The sequence below is a fragment of the Somniosus microcephalus genome, chromosome 8 (assembly GCF_052327205.1).
Source record: "Somniosus microcephalus isolate GS21.2 chromosome 8, FLI_Smic_1.0, whole genome shotgun sequence".
Taxonomy (NCBI): domain Eukaryota; kingdom Metazoa; phylum Chordata; class Chondrichthyes; order Squaliformes; family Somniosidae; genus Somniosus; species Somniosus microcephalus.
The window spans coordinates 8256032-8278722 of NC_140994.1; positions in this window are offsets into that span (position 1 = coordinate 8256032).

Sequence of the window (22691 nt, forward strand, 5' to 3'; positions counted from 1 at the left end):
ACTCCAGTATGATTTGGACAGGTTGGGTGATTGGGCAGATGCATGGCAAATGCAGTATAATGTGGATAAATGCAAGGTTATCCACTTCGGTGGCAAAAACAGGAAGGCAGATTATTATCTGAACGGCAATAGATTGGGAGAAGGGGAAGTGCAACGAGATTGGGTGTCCTTGTGCACCAGTCGCTGAAGGTAAGCATGCAGGTGCAGCAGGCGGTTAAGAAGGCAAATGGTATGTTGGCCTTCATAGCGAGAGGATTTGAGCACAGGAGCAAGGATGTCTTGCTGCAGTTGTACAGGGCCTTGGTGAGACCACACCTTGAGTATTGTGTGCAGTTTTGGTCGCCTTATCTGAGGAAGGATGTTCTTGCCATGGAGGGAGTGCAGCGAAGATTCCCCAGACTGATACCTGGGATGGCAGGAATGACGTATGAGGAGAGATTGGGTCGATTGGGCTTATACTCACTGGAGTTTAGAAGAATGAGAGGCGATTTCATTGAACCTTATAAAATTCTAAAAGGACTAGATGCAGGAAGGATGTTCCCGATGGACGGGGAGTCCAGAACCAGGGGTCACAGTCTAAGGATAAGGGGTAAGCCATTTAGGACAGAGATGAGGAGGAATTTCTTCACCCAGAGAGTGGTGAACCTGTGGAATTCTCTACCACAGAGGGCAGTTGAGGCCAATTCATTAAATATATTCAAGAAGGAGATGGATATATTTCTTAAGGCTAAAGGGATCAAGGGATATGGGGAGAAGGCAGGGACAGGGTACTGAATTTGGATGATCAGCCAGGATCTCATTGAATGGCGGAGCAGGCTCGAGGGGCCGAATGGCCTACTCCTGCTCCTATCTTCTATGTTTCTATGTTTCTATGACGTTTCATCTGTCAAAAATATTTGACAGATGAATTGTCATCGTTTGATGGCTCTGTGAAGCTGTCAAACTCTGACATTCTCTGTTGTTTGATGAGTTCTTGTATTCAAGACTCAGCAAACCTCTTTTGTGAGCATAAATCAGATTACTGTTGCATCGCTGAATGCTGCAGCCATTCTGTCATCTGTGCCGGTGAGATGTCGGAATCTCCGGTTCCCCAACTGGTGAAGCCTCAAGGTAAGGAAACTTTTTCAATCAGTTTTCACTCACTTCACATACTCACCTCTCCACACTTGCACCCATCACTCACCTCTACATCGCACTTTTGCACCCCTCCAACTCCCGCAGACCCACTGCTCGCCTCGGTGACCCTGGCGGGGTTTCCCGACGTCGGGAAGCCCGCGCCTCTGATGGAAAAATGGGGATAATCCTCTTAACTGCCTGTTACTTACCTGTTAACGGACAATTAAATGGCTGTAACCCCCTTCCCGCCTCCGGAAGATGGGACCCAGCGCGAGTCGGTTACCCGCCTACTGGGAAGATGGCACGGATGTCATTTTCCCAGCAGTCCCGCCTCCTCAAGGCTGGCAAAATAGCCCCCATCTCTACTGCCATCCAGCCTATCACAGACCTTCCCTATTGTTCTTCCCCCACCCCCAGTTCTTCACTGCCTCTGCACTTGCTTAAAACCTGTTACATCTCTAACTTTTCCCAGTTCTGACGAAAGGTCATCGACCTGAAATGTTAACTCTGTTTCTCTCTCCACAGATGTTGCCTGAACTTACCAGCATTTTCTGTTTCTATTTCAGATTTCCAGCATCCGCAGTATTGTGCTTTCGTAACCATATCGGGAATGTCAGCAAAACGGTGAACAGATCAGAAAGAAGGTGTTCAGCATTCACCGGAGGGTGTCTGAATATTTACAACATGCTACAGACACCAGAGCAATTCCTCCCCAAATATATTTTAACATCAAGAGACTATGTTACTAAGGAAAAAGAATACTTCTCTATTATCGCAATGTTCTATCCTGAAACTTTAACAAGCTTTGTAACCAGTGCTCAGGGCACTGATATGAACTTTGACGGATTGTGCAGCTCTTACTGCTGTACAGTGTGAAACTGGTGTAGTTGGTATTAGATATTGAAGTAAGATTTAAAAATGAGCGTAACAGGGCACGTTTAGTAGAACGCAATTGCGCAGCAAAATGTTTAAAGATGAAATGTACTAATTACTCGTATGTTTAATTGCAGAAATGACCATACCAGTTTAGAGAGATGAAACTTACAAAAAGAGACAATGACATAACCCTTTTCTGGAAAAACGAAACTCAGTAGTGGTCAAGAGAGAGAGGGTCTCGTTTCTCAGAAATCACATGACCTGATGACTCATTTCCAAGAAATCAGAGGGGCCACAGGCCCATACAGTGAAAAGTGAAACTTATGTTATTGGTTACCTTGTAGAAGTTAGGCACACCTAATTAGTGATTAATGTATAGACTTTTAAATCGATTGGACCTCTGGAGTAGGAGGTCTCGGAATATGTGTATAACTGTGTAAACCTCAAGAGATTCGGTGGAGTCGGAGCCTTGTGTTGGGACGCAAGAGCCATAGCTCCCCAGGCCTGAATAAACCGTTTTTACTTCAATTATTGGGTCTGTCTTTCTTACAACAAGCCAGTGTAGTCGACTTTGTATATCACTTAGTCCACACTTTGGGGGCTTACATCAATTGGCGACGAGGATGGGATGCGCGTTCTGAACCAGACTCTCAGACAGCGTTAACCTAGGACGGGTGAGTATGTTTTAATTACCACCTGTAAAATTAGGGGTTAATCGCTGGCGAGACGGTGAGTCAGAATCGACGTATAAAAGAACTATAAAAAGAAAGACACCCTTAATTGAAGGCGGTTAAAAAGATAGGGATAAGGTGTTCCCTAAGCCGTATAGCGGCAAACCGACAGGGGCGGAAAAACCCCAGGGAGGCAGAGAAGTCCTCATTTAGCCGTAGGTAGGCGAACCGACAGGGGCGGAAAAACCCCAGGGAGGCAGAGAAGTCCTCATTTAGCCGTGGGTAGGCGAACCGACAGGGGCGGAAAAACCCCAGGGAGGCAGAGAAGTCCTCATTTAGCCGTGGGTAGGCGAACCGACAGGGGCGGAAAAACCCCAGGGAGGCAGAGAAGTCCTCATTTAGCCGTGGGTAGGCGAACCGACAGGGGCGGAAAGACCCCTACCCCGGGGAGGCGGGAAATCCTCTTTATCCGTGAGACGGCGAAATCTCAACAATTGAATGAATGGGTGCACCGTGGTGAGTGAATGAGATAAAACCCTACGGTCATAAAGAGGTTAGAACGGACAAGGGTGAGGTCTGTCCCCAGCACCTAGCCTGAGCCTGAATTAAGAGGACAGTAGTCCCACGTGACGGCCAGGTTCAAGTAGGACGCTGGGAGCTACAGACCCCACAGTACCAAAACCTCGGGACTAAAGGGTTGGTGTGTGTCTAACGAAACGAAGTGACTAATAGAAAGCAAGAAACTAATGAAGGTGACGCTATAGGGGCGAACAACGTAGCGTACAAACCTAATTCACCAATACCGTGAATTAAGCATTAAACATAGCAGTTAGTTATGACTAAGAGGGTGGAAGAAGAATCCTCAAGGGACCTGGATTCTATAACCCGACTCCTGGAAAATAAAAAGAAACAGTGCAGAGAGCCAAAGGCTTGGTGGGGAGGAGCTAAAGATAAAGAGGCAACAGATAATGTAAGGAATTGAAACAGAAGGGAGAGATAAAGTAGGAAAAAGATCTAATTTGCAGGCGAACCAATTTGAAACCCCAGCAAAAAAAAAACAAACAAACAAACAGGGATTTGGAAACTAGGGAAAGCTGTTGAGTCAGATTTAAAAAGGAAGGAAAAGATAAACTTAAAGCTTTACCAACATGGAAGTTATTAGCATCTGTACCAAGACAAGTAAAACACGAGATTTGCTGAGTGAAAGGAACCTTAGACATATGCTGAAATTACAGTTTGTATAAAAATGTGTGAGTGTGGATGTTTTCCTGATTAGGAATGTTTAAGAGGATTCAATATTCCTTTGTCTGAAAATCTGTCCGTTAAGAAAAAGAACTGTCTGCTGTGTGTTGTAGCTCCACCCACTTCTCTGTGTTAAAGTAAAAGCATTTAACCCCTTTGTCTTGTCGGGGATTTTGGAAGTTTAAGAATGTGCAAATAAGATTGTGCCCTCAGAATGAAAAAAACCTATTACAATTTAAGTTAAGCTGGAGTGTAAAAACTGAGAAGAGCAACAAAAAGTTTGTTTAATGAAAGATTAAGTTTCAGTCTAAGATCTAACCTTGAAGTTATGAGGTAAATTAACCTATTAAAACCAGACTTTCATTGTGGCCACAGTGAAATTCTGGTTGATGTAAATTGGTGTAGTCCGAATTGAATAAGATAACTCCACTCCGCAAGAATATCTGATAGCGGCAGGTCCCTTTACAATATTTAATTGACTATGGTACTGGAAGCCTTATAGAAGGCGGGACTAGAGTTAAACCTTAGAAAGGTATAGGTAGGGAAGGATGAAGTAGTCGACCTAGGATACATAGTGACACAAGGGAAGAGACAAATGCCCAAAAACAGATGGGAGGGGCATTAGGACTGGCTGCGTGCTTTGATTGCTCGCAAGCTTCTAGGGATGGCAGCAGGAAGGGACCGCGCCAGAGAGGGGAGGGGGATCCGAGGATGTTTGTTGACGTATTGGTAGGGGGCCGACAGTGCAAAATGTTAATAGACACAGGAGCCACAATCTCATTGACAGACTTACCCTTACCCCGAACGAAACTTTCAGTTAGTATAGCAGGAATCGGTGGACGAAGAATCAGGGCTTATAAGAGCGAAACAGTCTTACTAGAAATTGGCTATAATAATAATACCTACCCAGTTGTGGGTATGCGAGAACACCGAAGGAACAATCCTAGGGATAGATATACTGCGAGAAGTAGGAGCTTTAGTCGACCCTAAAGCGAATGAAGTGTACTGGCCCCCAGATTATAAGTCAAACAAACAGGCAGGCCCGGGAAACAAAGTAGAAATGGCCCAGCCTATACAGGATTTGATCAAAGGGGGGTAGCCAAAGGAAAAAGTGTAAACCTATATAGATAGTCGGAATGCCTTTGGGGTGGTGTCTGATTACATGATAGCGGGAGTAGGCAGGGATATATGACACCAGGAGAAGACCCGTAAGAGACAAGAATATAATCAAAGAATTAGTAGGAACCTCTCTCCTACCCAAAGAGTCTGTAATAATAAATTAAAGCACACAAGAGGATGGGCAGCTAAACGATCAACTGAGAGAGGGAATCTGACCAATGAAGCCCAAATGTTCATGTTGAATCAAAGTGTGAAACCACAACTGTCTTTCAGTCAGGGATGTTTTTGGGTTGCGTGGAGTGACGCAATAATGTTTAGCTCCACCTTCAAAAGCCTGCGAAGGAGTTAACCCTTTCCACTGACAGCTGTTTGAGTTCACCAAGCAACAACTTCAGTATTACTGAATAGAATTTAAAGATATTGGACATTATTAAATTTAAGTTTCTTAATGTTAAGCTGATATTTCCCCACAGTGATAGAAGGAAAATTAGGATTTGATAAATGGAAGTTATCTTATAAACTAATTGCAGCACCGTCTCAAACGGCCAGGAGACTGCTTGGGAAGCTGTCCTGTTACCCAAAGATAAATCTGGACAGATAGTTAGAGACATGAGGCCAAAGACCAACAGATTATACGGGATCGAGAACAGGATACACGGGACGACCAGAAGGAGGTCTTAGCAATAGATAGCAAAGTGATAGCAGAAATAATACCAGCCAAACCAGGGCTAGCACCCAGATGGTCAGGACCTTATGAAGTATTAATGAATAATGACACGTGCTCATGTAGATGGGTCTGGAACGGGTAAAGGAAGGTGGAAACACTGGACCCAGTTAAAAATATATAAGAAAGACAATGAGTAAGCCAGAGATGGTGCCCTTTTTGACAGAGTGAGGAGTATACTAGAAGATATAAAGAATGGGAAGGGGAGTTACTACATATATCAATGATAGGGCTGTGTATGATGATAATAGGCTGTGTATGATGATATTATATGCCATAGTTAGCATCTTTAGGTATGTCTGGGGACAGAGCCACAGAACAAGAAATGAACCAGATGTACAGCATTTTGAACTGATAAAATGTATAAGAGCAGAATAATTCTAATTGGCTGGTGACGACCAGCCCCCTTTTTGTAATTACAGGAACATTGGACGTCCGGAATGAGATGGAGCGTCCTCGCCTTGATTCTAGGGATGAACATAAGTATTGCCATTATCAAGGGGGATTAGTAATAAGGAGAACACAGGATGAGGTGTATTCTAGTGTAGCACATAGAGTTACTAAGCTTGCCATTAATATGAGTACTTTTGAGATACAAAACAAACCTGGAACTCCCTGTGGGTAAAACAATTAGAGGATCCACAGGAGAAAAAAATCTATCTTACAAAGATGTAAGAAACGGGGAGTATTGGAAACGACCGGAGCAGGGTATGCGGCCGGGTTAGCAACAGTTAATAGCTTGGACATAGAAGGAGTAAACGAAGGAGTAGAAGAATTACAAGCAAAAATAGAGAAGTTACTAAAACAAGCTACTGGAAATAGCCAGCAATTGACACTGGCAGGGAAACCAAACAATAATGCAATTGTCGGGGGTGGAAGAGATAGTAGCCCCCCATGCAGAAACAATCAATACAATTATTGATAGACTTAATAATGCTTCTCGCCAAACCGATAAGGAGCTAATATGTGCCACGTAGGGCTCATGGCTATTGTCGAATGCTCAGCATAACATGAGGCAAATAAATAATGGACAGATCCCTGATTGGATTACTAATAAGGATCTGGAACCTTGGATTGACACAAATAAAAGCCTATGTAAGGAATGTAAAATGGGACAAGTACACCGGGCAGGTGATTGTCTGACCCCATGGACTAAGATGATTGGCTTTGTACTGGCCATCCCACAATTCCCAGAAGGGGGACAACCCCGATACGATGTGATTAATATAGGAGAAGTACAAAGGGAAAGTGGGTTAAATATCATGATGTCCCTACCAAGGTGCTTTGGGAAAGGGATGAAGATAATAAACAGAAGAATGAAACCTAAAGGGGGGTGGTAGTGGACGGGTGCCACCACAAGGGAAGGACATGGGTGTGCACACACCCCCCCACCGAGGGAGACACATCCGAGTACGGATTTACAAAAATTACCAATTGCACCCTCGAGGTTCACCCAAGGGGATACACTGGACCTGGGTAGCATCAAAGAACAATGGGACCTGTTGTGTCACCACAATTGAACAGAAATATGAATATCAAGATATGGCTTATATCATTCCCCAACCAAACCGTTGTTTTGGTCTAAAGATACCTACACAGATAGGAAAGCCTGGTCATTTGATAATATGGGACTTACTAAAAAGGGTTGAAACTTATGTCATACCAGAGCCCAAGGCAATTCCTAAGTTAGAGGAAGCTTGGCAGAAGTTACGGCAGGAAACGAAGGAAATTTTAAAGTACTATCATAAAATAGAAGAAGGCTTAAAGAAACAACAAAAAGGCATTAGTACAACATTAGAGGAAACTCACCCACTTCCTCATATTTTGATAATTGGGGACCAGGATGGTCGGGGACTTTGGGCGCCTCGGTGGTACAAGCCATAATGATATTTCTCTTGATTGTTATTCTGATATATTGTGTATTTTTATTTCTCCAGTGCCTTTGTGCCAGAATGAGTAAGGCCGAAAGTGGTGCGGTGAAAGAAGTAGAGCCTGAGGAGGGGCAGGTAGCGATGTTAAGAATGGACAACTCCCCCGCCTCTCCAAGGCAAATGGTGTAAGACGCGATGGGAAGCCCTGAAATTATATGGGATTAATTGGGCATGGTAATTAAAGACCGGGCCGGCCAACCGTAAGATGGAGGTGGCAGAAGGAGGGTGGCAGAAGGAGGGTGGTGAATGAGGACTGGTGTGTGATGACAGTCTCGAATTGGCACGTCACACACCCCACGTGGGAATGAGGGACAGGCTTGAGCAGAAAAGCCTCAACCATTAGTGCAGGGTCTAAGGGGCCCCGGGAATGGTTACACCAGAAGGAGTGCATAAAGGAAAGACCACCCTAAAGGAAAGCCCACCGTAGAGGAAAGACCACCATACCACAGAGGGGGGAAGTCGGCCTCCAAATTGATAGGATATATACATGTATAACCTAGACTGGTAGAAGGCCAGGGAGTGCACGCTCTGGCAGACACCAGGCAGTGGACATACATGTTGACCTGTTTTGGAACAATTGTCCAAAAGGTCAAAAGGAGGGACTGAAGTAAGATTTAAAAATGAGCGTAACAGGGCACGTTTAGTAGAACGCAATTGCGCAGCAAAATGTTTAAAGATGAAATGTACTAATTACTCGTATGTTTAATTGCAGAAATGACCATACCAGTTTAGAGAGATGAAACTTACAAAAAGAGACAATGACATAACCCTTTTCTGGAAAAACGAAACTCAGTAGTGGTCAAGAGAGAGAGGGTCTCGTTTCTCAGAAATCACATGACCTGATGACTCATTTCCAAGAAATCAGAGGGGCCACAGGCCCATACAGTGAAAAGTGAAACTTATGTTATTGGTTACCTTGTAGAAGTTAGGCACACCTAATTAGTGATTAATGTATAGACTTTTAAATCGATTGGACCTCTGGAGTAGGAGGTCTCGGAATATGTGTATAACTGTGTAAACCTCAAGAGATTCGGTGGAGTCGGAGCCTTGTGTTGGGACGCAAGAGCCATAGCTCCCCAGGCCTGAATAAACCGTTTTTACTTCAATTATTGGGTCTGTCTTTCTTACAACAAGCCAGTGTAGTCGACTTTGTATATCACTTAGTCCACACTTTGGGGGCTTACATCAGATATTAATGGTTAATGGTGCATTGGGTACTACAGTATCTCCTGGGTTATTCTATGAATTTAATCTTTTCTGGGTATTATTGTATAAATGAAGGGTATTAAGGGTCACAGAATCAAGGCGGGTAGATGTAGTTAAGATACAGAATAGCCATGATCTAATTGAATGGGGGAACTGGCTCGAGGGGCTGAATGGCCTCCTGTTCCTGTGCTCTCAATGGGAAAAGGAGGTTGTTGTGGAAAGAAACCACTCGGAGTCATGGGTAGGCTGGGATATGAGAGAAACTTTATTACAAGCCTTTGGGGGAGAGCCTTCAGCATACCGAAGTCTCTCAAATTTACAATGGTCGTGGCAGTTTATTTATACATAATCAACCGTTAATTACCGGTTACGTAGACTTTAGCAGATGCTTCCCGCTGTCTCAACTGTCCCGGACCCAGGTTCCTTACTTCTGCCTTTCTGCAGTTTTGTTTATCTTATCCGGCCTCCAGTTACCATTATCTTTGTTCATTGTTCCTGATTCAAGGTTTCGTGAAGAAACTTTATTACAACTATTGCTACTGTTAAATGCTGACACTACGCTTTGGTCTGGTTTTGGTCAAGCATCCCATCATGCCTTGCAGTTACAGTAATATTTTAATAGCATAGCTTCTAACGCAACTATATAATATACATGTAAAGGTTATCCAAACCTACGGGTTACCCTATCAGTCCCTCCTGTTGGCCCCTGGTCAGACCTCGTCTGATCCAGTTAGGACATACCTAAATCCCTGAATTCTCTACCTACTGGATTGTCCAGGGATCCAACTGGACTCCCGCAAGTGTCAAATCCATAAATGACATGGTCCTCTTACAGCCTCACCGATGTCCGAGTGACATTGGCTGTGATTGGGGCCCAGTCAGCCAGATTTATATAGCATACGTGTCCCACTTTTCCCCAGTCTCTGAGAATGGCACCTTGGCTACTGACACCGGGGTGTATCCCCTATTTGACATCATCACCATTAGCACCACTTGGGATATCATCCGTTTTTGATAGCAACAGGTGCATATACTGATGATAAGGACTAGCGTGGAGGCGATGGCGGCTGCCATTCTACCTATGTCCCACCAGTTATGCTGTCTTTGGCTCTCTCCTACTGGGCCTATGGCTGAAGCCCCCTGGCTTTTAGCTTCCAGCCTTCTAGCCGTTCTTTTGGTCAAGTCCACCTCCACTCTTCCCCCTGAGGGTCTGTTTACTCCATGCAATGTATTCCATTGTGGTTTTCAAGGCCTGTTCCACCGCCACCCTAGCGGCCCTCCCTGGTGTATTATCCACACTCAACTCGTCATCCCACCATGGGCTGAAGACCAGGCCGGCGAGGGTTCTGCCTGGTAGATGGAAATCTCCCAAGGTGAGAGAGTCTGAAACTTGAAGGCAAAACGTATGATTATTTGCACATACCAATCCCCCATAGAGGTAGTTCTTCTCGTCGGTCAGAAAACACCACTAAGTCGGAGATGCCTGAATCGCCCTAAGGGCACCTTCCAGAGGCTCTGCCATCACCACCACTGCTGAGCCCTCATCTATTGGTTTCAGGATGTTACAGGTACACACTATGTAGTGCTCCGACTCAGTACAACACTCATCCGTGGTCATCAGGAGGGTGCCATTCTTGCCAGGTGCTACGTATCCGCGGGTACCCACCCGGTATGCCGATTCATCTCTGACCACTCCCAGAGACTCTACATCCCCCCTGATATGTCCCATTCTTGTGCCCCTGTGGCACCATCATTAGAAATCTAAATGCATCCACAGCCCCCCCCCCACCACCTGCTGGTCGGGTTACCAAGAGCTCCTATCTTCCTCCCAGTTAATCAGATTGAGACTGCTGACTTCCTTCTGTACATGCCGGGGCACCATCCCAAACCTGATGTCTTCAATTTCTGATTCAACACTGTCAATCAAGTCCCGAGCCAGCATGTCACATGCTCGCCCCTTGGACTGTAAATCACTCGCCTTTATTACAGCTTTCCCTCGGACCTCTGTACCTCTCTGTAACCCGGTTCCCTGCACTTCTACTGCTGTAAGCACATACTCTGTTCCCTGAGCTGTGAACCGCAGGCCCTTGGCACTTTCCTGCACCACCCAGGAGGCATAGCTATTCAGGCCCGTGATTTGCCATGAATGTAGGACCGAGTTGGCACTTCCAAACAAGCCCCCACTTCCCCTAATATACTCGGTCTCCGCCGCCCCTTGGAGGCCCCTACTTCGGGGGCTATGCGGTCCTTATAATCACTAAGTAATCACTGCAATTTATGCTTCGCCCAAGTAATTGATGTTGGGTAATCATCACAATTGGCCTCCAACGTCGGCACAATACTGCTCAGGTTATAGGTTACTTCTAAAGTGACTATAGTTACATCATGTAACAGTGCCTTTGGACCCCCGACCCTGATCATGCCATCTGTTGGAGGTGGCACCATGGTGGGACATCGCAACGGCTTTTGATATCTACATGTTGTTAAATCAAAGCATCTTATATCAGTACATTCCAACCGCTTAAGAACATCGTTACACAATTCTTGGCAATATTGTCCCTCAAGTCCCAGTTCTCAGATGAAAGGGGGTAATTTAGTCCACCCTGCTATAATGTTGATGGTGCTGATGACCACACCCATCGTTTTTCCGCACTGCCCCTTGTACGGCGAGCAGGAGTATACCCAACGTCCCAGTCCCGTGGCATCATCATATATGCCGGTGACCGTTATATCTCCATCAATATCCACGCTAGTTTGTAGTTGTGTATAATTGTCACTTCTGGGTCCGATAACAAGGATACAGACCGAGTTGAAGGAGTCTGCTTGCGTGGTGCCGAGATGGACCTCAAGTTCATATGACCAACCGCCCGGGGCGCAATACCCTGATCTTTCTCGTTGTGATGGGCAGGGAGGCTGTTCCAATCAGACTGGTTGTCTGGGGGCGGACAGTTCATGGTTGCTGCCACAGATAGGGTCCTAGTTTCCTTGTCCCATATTACATTTGGGATTTATTTTCTATACCTTGGTCATATGGGTACGTGCGGTGACCCGGTCCGTGATCCATATATTGGGTTTCTTTACCCATTCTCCTTTTACCCCCTGTGGTAGTTGCATGTATTGTCCTGGATGTAATCAAGTACTTTTATTGATGTGCACGGTGGGCGCCTCCCACGCTACTGTAATTGTCAGGAGGGTGATCGCCATCACGGCCGTCCACCAGGCCGCCATTGTGAGACAGGTTTATCTGAAACAAAGTAATTAAGAGATCTGCTGCTAGCTTTCCTGTTGGTAGAAACAGAATGTGAGTCATACGGCTTAACCTGGGACCAATGTTTCCACTTACCCCCCTTTTGAATGTCCAAACACACACACGTATCGCTGGTCATTAGAACCGTGTAAGGCCCAGACCACCGAGGTGCCAGTCCCGGTTTGGATGGCACTCCTTTTACCATTACCCTGTCTCCCAATTTTGGGAGCCCCGATGACTCGGGTTCAGGCCCGCGCCTGTGTCGATCTGCCACTTCTTGCTGCTGCTTTACTTCCACTTTCATCCCTTGAAGCTGTTTACATAGCTCCGCTTCATACCGTGTAATTCTATCCCTCAGCGGCCCTGTTTCACTACACCCTTCTATCACCCCTTCTGGTAATCTCATAGCCCTCCCAGTCATTAATTCATACACAGTCAGTCCTATTGTCCGGTTGGCTCATTAATATGGTCGGGAGGACATCCACCCAGTTCTTGCCTGTGCTTGCAATCGCTTTTGCTATAGATGTTTTCAGGAACTCTGAGGGTGGTAAGGTATGTGGAATCTCTGCTTTACCCCCAATAACTGACATGCCCTCTTCATGACCCTACCCGTAAAGTGGGTCCCCTGGTCTGAATCACAAGAGGGATTCCTCCTTGATCATGACGGGTGTCATATCGACCCCCCCCCCCCCCCCCACAATCCTGTCTGTGTCTAGCCCATACCTCTGGAAATTGTGAACACACAAGCCCAATGACGCCCTCAGCCGTTCAATCCAAATTCCATGTAACTCTTCACTTAAACTTCAGTTTCAATTCCTCTAACAGTGTGTTTAACTCTATTCTGATTGTTTCATTAATTCGATAGTTTCTCGGTGGAGTATGTGTCAATGTAGGGACACAAATGTCTCCAAGAGAAAGCTATCAATTTACTATTCGTAACTACACTTTTCTGACTTTCACTAGAAAGCTAGTAAAATTCTCATTTGGTAGTATAAATTTCCTGTTTCTATCTCACACCCTCAATCACTTCCTCTCTCCATTTTGCACATCCCATTAGTTACCATTCATACCTCATTCATGAGCCCGGGAGGAACTTTACTGTCCAGTACAATATTTAAGATAGAAAACATAGCTCAAATGTTCTCACTTGGTCCAAGTTATTAACACTTTTTATTTATCATTATTTTAGAGGATCTTTTATTTTCCCAAAAGTAACCCAATATATGGTGCCGGAGTCCATTTTGTCATTTCAAAATTATCCCAAAATCCAAACAGCAGCATTGTTGAACTGACAGGTTTTGTCAATGTTCAATTTCATTTCTATCAATTTATCTTATCAATTCCAATTTCAGAAACAAGTGATTCCCAGACTAGGTGGTTTACACAGTGTTTTATCATTAGAGACAGAAGTGCGACAATTAGTTTATAAGTTAATTTTCATATAACAAAAGAAAGCAGAGAATCCACTGTAGCTCTGTTTAAGAGCCCAAAGAGTTATTTTATCAAATCATAATTTTCCTTCTGTCACTGTGGGGAAATATTAACTTAAAATTAAGAAACTTAAATTTAATAATGTCCAATATCTTTAAATTTCATTCAGCAATACTAAAGTTGTTGCTTGGTGAACTTAAACAGCTGTCAGTGGAAAGAGTTAACTCCTTTGTAGGTTTTTTAAGAAGGCGGAGCAAAACATTGTCACGTAAATTTATTTAAAAAAAACTTTCCCAAACGAAAAAGACTTTCACACTTTAACTAAACACGAACAGAACAGATAAAACAAAACAAAATAGCACATGCTTGCAGAAAACAGGACATTACGTCATATTTCTTATTGTCCTTTCTTCGGATGCCTTTCCAAATGACTGTAAAAACATTGAATACAACTGGAGAAAAATTAGTTTTTCACATTTAAACAAATTGCTTTGGAAGGTTTCACCATAGCAACCGCAATTCCATCTTAGACTGAAACTTAATCTTTTGAAAAACAAACTTTTGTTGTTCCTCTCAGTTTTTACACACCATCACTTTTAAATTGTAGTTCAAAGATTTTTTCTCTTGGGGCACAATCTTATTCGCACATTCTTAAAACTTCCAAAATCAAATCAAAATGCTTTTAACACAGAGAAGTGGGTGGAGCTAAAACACACAACATTTTTCTTTTTTTTTAAGGACAGACTTTCAGACAAAAGGAATACTGTAACTTCTTAAACATCCATAGTCAGGAAAACTTTCACACTTTAACACACACTTTCACACAAACTAAAATTCCAGCATTTTTAAAGGTTCCTTTCACTCAACAATCTTGTGTTTTATTTGTCTCAGCGCAGACGTTAATAACGTCCATGTCGGTAAAACTTTAGGTTTCTCTCTTTTTCCCCCCCCTTTTTCCTTTAAATTGGCGTCTCAGCAGCTTTCCCTGGCTTTCCAAATCCCTGTTTTTTTTTCTTCCTTTGCTGAGTTTTCAGATTGGTTAGCCTGCAACTGAGATCTTTTGTTAGGGTGGCTACCTGACACCTGGCTTCCTCCCGATTCTGCAGTGCGGAGCCTGCCTGATCCGCGTTTACACTCTGCTGCATCATCGCAGCAGATGAGGCAACTTGACACTGCAGAAGCTCGATCTGATTTTGTTGTTCGAACATTTTATCATCCTGCGTGAGGATAACATCATCATCTCGCTCCCATTCTGCTGCCTCTCTTTCTAAATCATCCCAATCAACCTCCTCACTAGCATTCCTTGTCTTCATTACAGCGGCACACTTGGCGCCTACCATTCTTAACTGTTCCACTAACTCCTCTTTTTCCTTCTCCTGTGTGGCTCCGATCTTACACATTTTTCAGGTGGACCTGACAAAGAACCACTGCAGTTTTCTGCTCCTTATTCTTGCTCTCCTTACTCCGCCATTCTTTCTGTCGGTCGGGAACTCATTCAGGATCCCAGCCTTCCTTTTCCATTCTTTTTATAACCTTGTCAAGTTTATTTAACAAATACTCCATTATGGATCCCTGAGGACCCGGCTTTCCCTCGGCCATCTTACCTACTTAACTCTTTAGAAATCGCGGGGGTCTTCTACCCCCAGAGACACCCGCTAAGCTCTCTCCCCCGGCCCTCACCTGGCCGCCAGCGAACCTTAACTCTTTTAGAAATCGCGGGGGTCTCCTACCCCCAGAGAGACACCCACTAAGCTCTCTCTCCCGGCCCTCACCTGGCCATCGGTGACCACAACCACTTTGCAATGTTGCCCTCTCTCTCTCTCTCTCACATGACAGCCGTTCTGACTCCTATTGTTCGGGGTCCCTGATAGTCCGAGGGACCGCTCCGCGCCCACAGACCTAACTATTGGGTGGTATAAATTAACGTACTCACCCCACTTTGTCTGTTGGTCCCGGAACGGTGCCCTGGTTTCGGTACTAGCAGTGGATCCTGTAAAGTCTGTAGGTTGTGCAGTAAATAACTTCAGAGACTTTAGAAGTACAAACAAAACAGGTCTTTACTATTCAGAGGTCTGGGCGATTTCTGCCCTAGTTAACGTATTCCAACCCTTATATACTGGTGTGGTCACTATCGGTATTACAGTATACATGAGCCAATAAATAGTGCCACCCTAAAGTAGTGCTCTTAAAGGCGAACGGTTACATTCTATAGTTCCCTTAAAGGTAAACGGTTACATACACAACACTCCTCCCTTTCTAGCTTATTACTTACAGAATCCCGTTAAACATACAATCTTCAACTTATATAGACAGTTTGCAGATATACTCTCGATGGAGTCAACGTCATATAACTTCATGTTTAACATAACATAATAACATATATAACTTCATGTCAAAACAGATCACAGATTCAGTCTCCGTAGGAACAGTTGCAACATACTCTTAGTGGAAACAGTTTACAGGTTCAGTCTCTGTGGAGGTTTCCGGATTCTGTCCGGATAACGCCGCAGTGGTGTCGTCATTCCCAGCGGTCCAGTAGGTGTCTCTGGTAAAGTCGATTCAGCTGGAACAACAGTGTCAGGTTTATCTGATTCTAGTATTACTAGATCAGAAGTAGGTGTTCTGGGTACTTCAGTTTCAACATTACTCGGGTAAGGTGGTGAAGTCGGCTGTTCATTTGTGGCGGACCCTATGATCTGGTCAACATGGCGCCTTATTACCTTGTCCCCAATGTCCACCGTGTACATCAATGGTCCTAGCCTTTTTTTAATAGTTCCAGGCTGCCATTTCTCCGTACGGTAGTCCCGGGCCAAAACTTGTTGCCCCATCTGGAAAGATCTGGTGGCCCTTTCATTCATGCCCTGGAATTGCCGGTTCTCTACGTCCCTTCTTACGTTTGGTTTGAGCAAATCCAGCCGGCATCTTAGGCGTCTATTGCAAAACATCATTGCGGGAGTTTGATTCGTGACCGCATGTGTTGCATTTCGATAGGCCAACAAAAAGGTTTCCACCTTATGCTGTAAACTTATGTCTTCATTACTCATGGCCTTTATGGCCTTCTTGAAGGTCTGGACAAATCTTTCAGCCAGTCCATTGGAGGCGGGATGGTATGGGGCTGATGTGTAATGTTTAACCCCATTGCTTTTTAGAAATTTCTTAAATTCCTCAGACACAAATTGCGGCCCATTATCGGAACAGACCTGTTCTGGCAGACCATTCCGCGCAAACATTGTCCTTAGCACCGTAATGGTTTTTTCCGTCGTGGTGGTGGTCATCTTAATTACTTCCGGCCACTTGGAGTGGGCATCTACCGCTATTAAGAACATCGAGTCCATGAAAGGCCCCGCAAAGTCGATGTGTACTCTTTGCCAGGGAGATGAGGGCCACTCCCATGGGTGCAGAGGAGCCTGTGGTGGCGCGTTCTGAACCCTCTGACATCCTAGGCAATTCTTCGTTATCTCCTCTATGTCCCCATCGATGCCTGGCCACCACACAAACGCCCTAGCTAGGTTCTTCATCTTTACGCCCCCCAGGTGTCCTTCGTGCAGCTCCTTGAGTATTTTCTTTTGGAGTTTGGGTGGAATCACCACTCTAGACCCACACATCAGGGTTCCTCGACACACAGACAGTTGTGCTTTCCTCTGTGCGAATGCTTGCAGTGTTGGTTCGCACTGCGCTGGCCATCCCTCCACCGTTAAGTCATAGACTCGTGAAAGAGTCGGGTCATTCCTTGTCTCATTTTCGATTATTGCGTTCGTGATCGGCAAACACTCCACTATTGATGAGTGGAACAACTCTACTGGGTCTACTGTCCTCGCTTCTTCTACCATTGGCAATGGTAAGCGTGATAGCCCATCAGCGTTTCCATGTTGCTTGGACCGTTTGTATTCAATATCATACTGGTGTGCCCCAAGTAAGACTGACCATCTTTGTAGCCTTTGTGCTGTCATGTTGGACACGGCCTTGTTCGGGTTAAATATGGACACCAACGGCTGGTGGTCTGTCAGCAATGTGAACCTCTTACATTGCAAGTAATGGTTGAATTTCTTCACGCCCCACACAAGACTGAGGGCCTCCCTGTCTATCTGGGCGTAATTTCGCTCCGCGGGTGTCAAAGATCGGGACGCAAAAGCCACTGGCCTTTCCGAGCCATTTGGTAGCCTGTGCGAAAGTACTGCTCCAATTCCATATGGTGAAGCATCACACGCCAGCCGAAGGGGTAATGCTGGGTTGAAATGAGCCAACACTTCTTCAGAGGTAATCAACTCCTTGCTTCTGCGAAAAGCCTTTTTGCACTCCTCACTCCACTTCCATGGTGTCTCCTTTCGCAACAGCTCATTCAGTGGATGCAGCACCGTGGACAAATTTGGTAGGAACTTGTGGTAGTAATTGATTAACCCCAAGAATGATCGTAACTGTGACACGTTCCCTGGAGCGGGAGCCTGCACGACTGCTTCTATCTTCTCCGGTGATTTATGTAGTCCCTCGCGGTCAATGATATGACCGCAGTATGAGATTCGTTTTTGGAAAAACTCACACTTATTGCGGTTAACCCTAAGGCCATACTCCTTTAACCTGGTGAGTACCAGTTTCAAATTCGTGAGGTGTTCCTCTTCATCCATTCCCGTGATTAGGATATCATCCAAATAGCACTGCGTGCTTGGAATTCCTTGTAACACCTGTTCCATGGCCCTCTGCCAAATTGCTGGTGCCGAAGCCACTCCAAAGACCAGTCTGTTATAACGGTACAACCCTCTGTGGGTATTGATAGTTAGGTATTGGCGTGACTCTTCCTCAACCTCCATCTGTAAATATGCCTGAGCTAGGTCTATCTTCGTGAAGTGTTTTCCTCCAGCCAACGAAGCGAAAATATCTTCAATCCTTGGCAGCGGGTATTGTACCGACTGAAGCACCGGGTTCACTGTGATCTTGAAATCCCCGCAGATACGGACCTTCCCCGGTCCCCCTGGCTTACTACTTGGTGAGGATTTCATGACGGGTACAATGGCCGTGGCCCACTCACTGTGGTCTACTTTTGACAGAACCCCTGATCGTTCAAGTTCTTCTAGTTCTGCCTCCACTGCTGGTCGTATTGCATACGGTACCGACCTGGCCTTACAAAACTTTGGGCTTGCATGTTCTGCAATCTTGACCTTTGCTTTAATACCTCGTAGCTTTCCCAGTCCTTGCTGGAATACCTCTTTAGCTTCGTCTAATATTCTGGCCAACCGTTCAGGTTTGACGTCCTCTTTTTCGGGCTCCACCGTCATGGTGTTTAGTGCATGCCAATCCATCTTTATTTTCCGGATCCACTCCCGTCCCAGAAGTGGTGGGCCTCCCTCAGACAACACATACAGCTCCAACCGGTGGTGAACTTTATCTTTGTATTTCACCTTGACCTCTATCTTCCCGATGGGGAATACTTTTTGCCCCGTGTATGTCTTCAGTATCAGATCCGCATCCCGTAGTGGAATATGCTTGAAAAACTTTTGATAGTCATGCTTATTCATGACCGTCAACGCCGATCCGGTGTCCACTTCCATTTTTACTGGGACCTTTTCAATCGGTAGCGTTATCCAAATAGTTTGACGGTCGGCTTCATTGCTCACGTTGTGAATTCTTAGACCGTCCAGTCCTCTGCCTTTGGCGTGTGTGTCCGACTTCTGTTCCTTCAGACTCTTCCTATTTGCGTCATGTACCTTTCTGTCCCATTTTTGTGAGGACTCATTATTGTTGCACGTCGTTCCTGACCGGCACACTTTAGCTATGTGCCCGATCTTGCCACATTTCCAGCATTCCTGGTTTTTACCCCAGCATTGCTTTTGGTCGTGTGTTGACTTCCCACAACGATAGCATTTGGTGATATTACCTCGTTTAGGCATCTTCTCTTCTCGAGAACAACACAAGTATTTCTTTACTTATTACTTTTCTGAAATTCTTAATAATTTCCAAGATGGCGGTTTCCCGCTTCTTCCTTCTTCTTCAGCGGTTTTTCCCGAAAAATGGCGGCTTTCCCGCGCTTCTCGCTCTCCCCGCCCACTTCAATGGCGGTTTTCCCGCGCTTGGCGGTCTTCACCCGGTCCCCCGACGCCGTCTGTCAGCCCGAGTGCGGCCCTTATCTATAGATCCGATCGCTCTCGCGGCTCTCGGCCCTTATCTGGAGATGCGATCGCTGGCTTGCAACGCCTCCCGCTCGGCTCTGGCTCCCCCGCTCGCGCGACTCTCGGCTCTGACACTCCCGCGCCTACTCGCAGGCTCAGCGCTTCGTGGCGGCGGTTGCTGCACGGCTTCTCACATTGCCCGCGGTCCGGCTGTCACCCGACGCCGTTGGACCCGAATGCTTTGCCCTTCTCCTCCAAATACTTCTACCCCGTTTTTTTCTTTTTTTGTTTTTGTTTTAACTACTCACAGTTTCTTCGGCCGCCTTGTTTTAGGCTGATTGGCTCGCTCAAGATGTGGTAGCAGGGTAATCTGTGCCTGTTGCTGCCGCAGCTTTGCTGTTAATCATCCAGCTTCCAGTAAGTACTATACTTTTAGTAGACGGAGCCTCGTGTTTTCTTTTTGAAGCTCTCTGCTACTGGTTAGTCTTGCCGCAGGGCACGATCGGACTCGTCGCCACTGTAAAGTCTGTAGGTTGTGCAGTAAATAACTTCAGAGACTTTAGAAGTACAAACAAAACAGGTCTTTACTATTCAGAGGTCTGGGCGATTTCTGCCCTAGTTAACGTATTCCAACCCTTATATACTGGTGTGGTCACTATCGGTATTACAGTATACATGAGCCAATAAATAGTGCCACCCTAAAGTAGTGCTCTTAAAGGCGAACGGTTACATTCTATAGTTCCCTTAAAGGTAAACGGTTACATACACAACAGATCCTGCTGACTACGTCAAGTTGTCGTGGAAAGAAACCACTCGGAGTCACGGGTAGGCTGTGATATGAGAGAAACTTTATTACAAGCATGCAGAGCAGAGCCTTCAGCGCACCGAAGTCTCTCAAATTTACAATGGTCGTGGCAGTTTATTTATACATAATCAACCGTTAATTACCGGTTACATAGGCTTTGGCAGATGCTTCCCGCTATCTCAACTGTCCCGGACCCAAGGTCCTTACTTCTGCATTTCTGCAGTTTTGTTTATCTTATCTGGCTTCCAGTTACCATTATCTTTGTTCATTGTTCCTGATTCAAGGTTTCGTGAAGAAACTTTATTACAACTACTGCTACTGTTAAATGCTGACACTACGCTTTGGTCTGGTTTTGGTCAAGCATCCCATCATGCCTTGCAGTTACAGTAACATTTTAATAGCATGGCTTCTAACGCAATATACATGTAAACGTTATCCAAACCTACAGGTTACCCTATCAGAGGTGGAATTTGGAATTCTGGTCAAAGCCACCAGATGGAGACAGAGTTTACAGGGACTCGAGCCAAGTCGTGTAAGAGCGTTAGTTGATCAGATGGATGAGAGAAATTTGTACTCATTCTTACATCACGAATCATGCTGTTATTATCAATTACCTAACATCTGTCGTTGGCAAAATGCTCAAATCCATTATTAAGGAAGTAATAACAGGGCATTTAGAAAATCATAACACAATCAAACAGAGTTAACATGGTTTTATGAAAGGGAAATCGTGTTTGACAAATCTGTTAGAGTTCTTTGAGGAGGTAATGAGCAGGGTGGATAAAGGGGAACCAGTATGTGTAGTGGATTTCCAGAAGGCATTTGACAAGGTGCTACATAAAAGGTTACTGCATAAGATAAGAGCTCATGGGGTTGGGGGTAATATATTAGCATGGATAGAGGATTGGCTAACGAACAGAAAACAGAGAGTCGGGATAAATGGGTCATTTTCAGGATGGCAATCTGTAACTAGTGGGGTGCCACAGGGACCAGTGCTGGGGCCTCAACTATTGGTGGGAAAGCAAGTTGTGAGGAGGACATAGAGGGCTGGATTTTGCCAGTGTGGGCGGGCTGGGGCGTGTCAGGTGGAAATCGTGTCAGGACCCCGACTTCTAAGTAATGTGTTGAAAATGTGTGATTTGCCCCTGATTAGGCAATTGATTTCCTGCGTGTGGGGACCCCTGGCCCAATGAGTCTTTTCATACAGAAAGTCGCCTCCGATGAGGTCATCAATGCTGCTGCATGCCTTGATTATTCTGGAGACTGCAAACGCTTTGCAAATTGTATGAAGGAGATGATTTCCCGACAATGTCCATGATCAAGCAAAAGTGTGCTCCTCGGTTTGATGAGCCCCCCCTCCAAGCTCTGGTGCACGGAGCCAGCTGTAATAAGGAGGTGCTGTTCCCTTCCTCAGGGAGAAAAAAGCCACCCCAGCAGACAAAAGCTGTGTGGCTGCAAGTAGCCCAGGAGGTCAACTCCATATCAATGAGATGCAGAACCTGGCTGCAGTGCAGGAAGAGGTTTCATGACCTTCTCCGCACAGGAAAAGTGAGTATGACTTTCCCATCACCCTCAATCTGATCCCCATCACCTGATTGAGGTGTACAAAATTATGAGGGGCATAGATAGGGTGGATAGAAACAACTTTTCCCCTTAGTAGAGGTGTCAATAACCAGGGGGCATAGTTTGAAGGTAAGGGACAGGAGGTTTAGAGGGGATTTGAAGAAAAACTTTTTCACCCAGAGGGTGGTTGGAATCTGGAACTCACTGCCTGAAAGGGTGGTAGAGGCAGGAACCCTCACAACATTCAAGAAGCATTTAGATGAGCACTTGAAACGCCATAGCATACAAGGCTACGGACCAAGTGCTGGAAAATGGGATTAGAATCGACAGGGCTTAATGGCCGGGGCGGACACGATGGGCCGAAAGGCCTCTTTCTGTGCTGTATAACTCTATGACTCTGACTCTATAAGAGCTCACAAGGTTGGGGGTAATATATTAGCATGGATAGAGGATTGGCTAACTAACAGGAAACAGAGAGTCGGGATAAATGGGTCATTTTCAGGTTGGCAAACTGTAACTAGTGGGGTGCCACAGGGATCAGTGCTGGGGCCTCAACTATTTACAATTTATATTAATGACTTGGATGAAGGGACCGAGTGCACTGTAGCCAAATTTGCTGATGATACAAAGATAGGTGGGAAAGCAAATTGTGAGGAGGA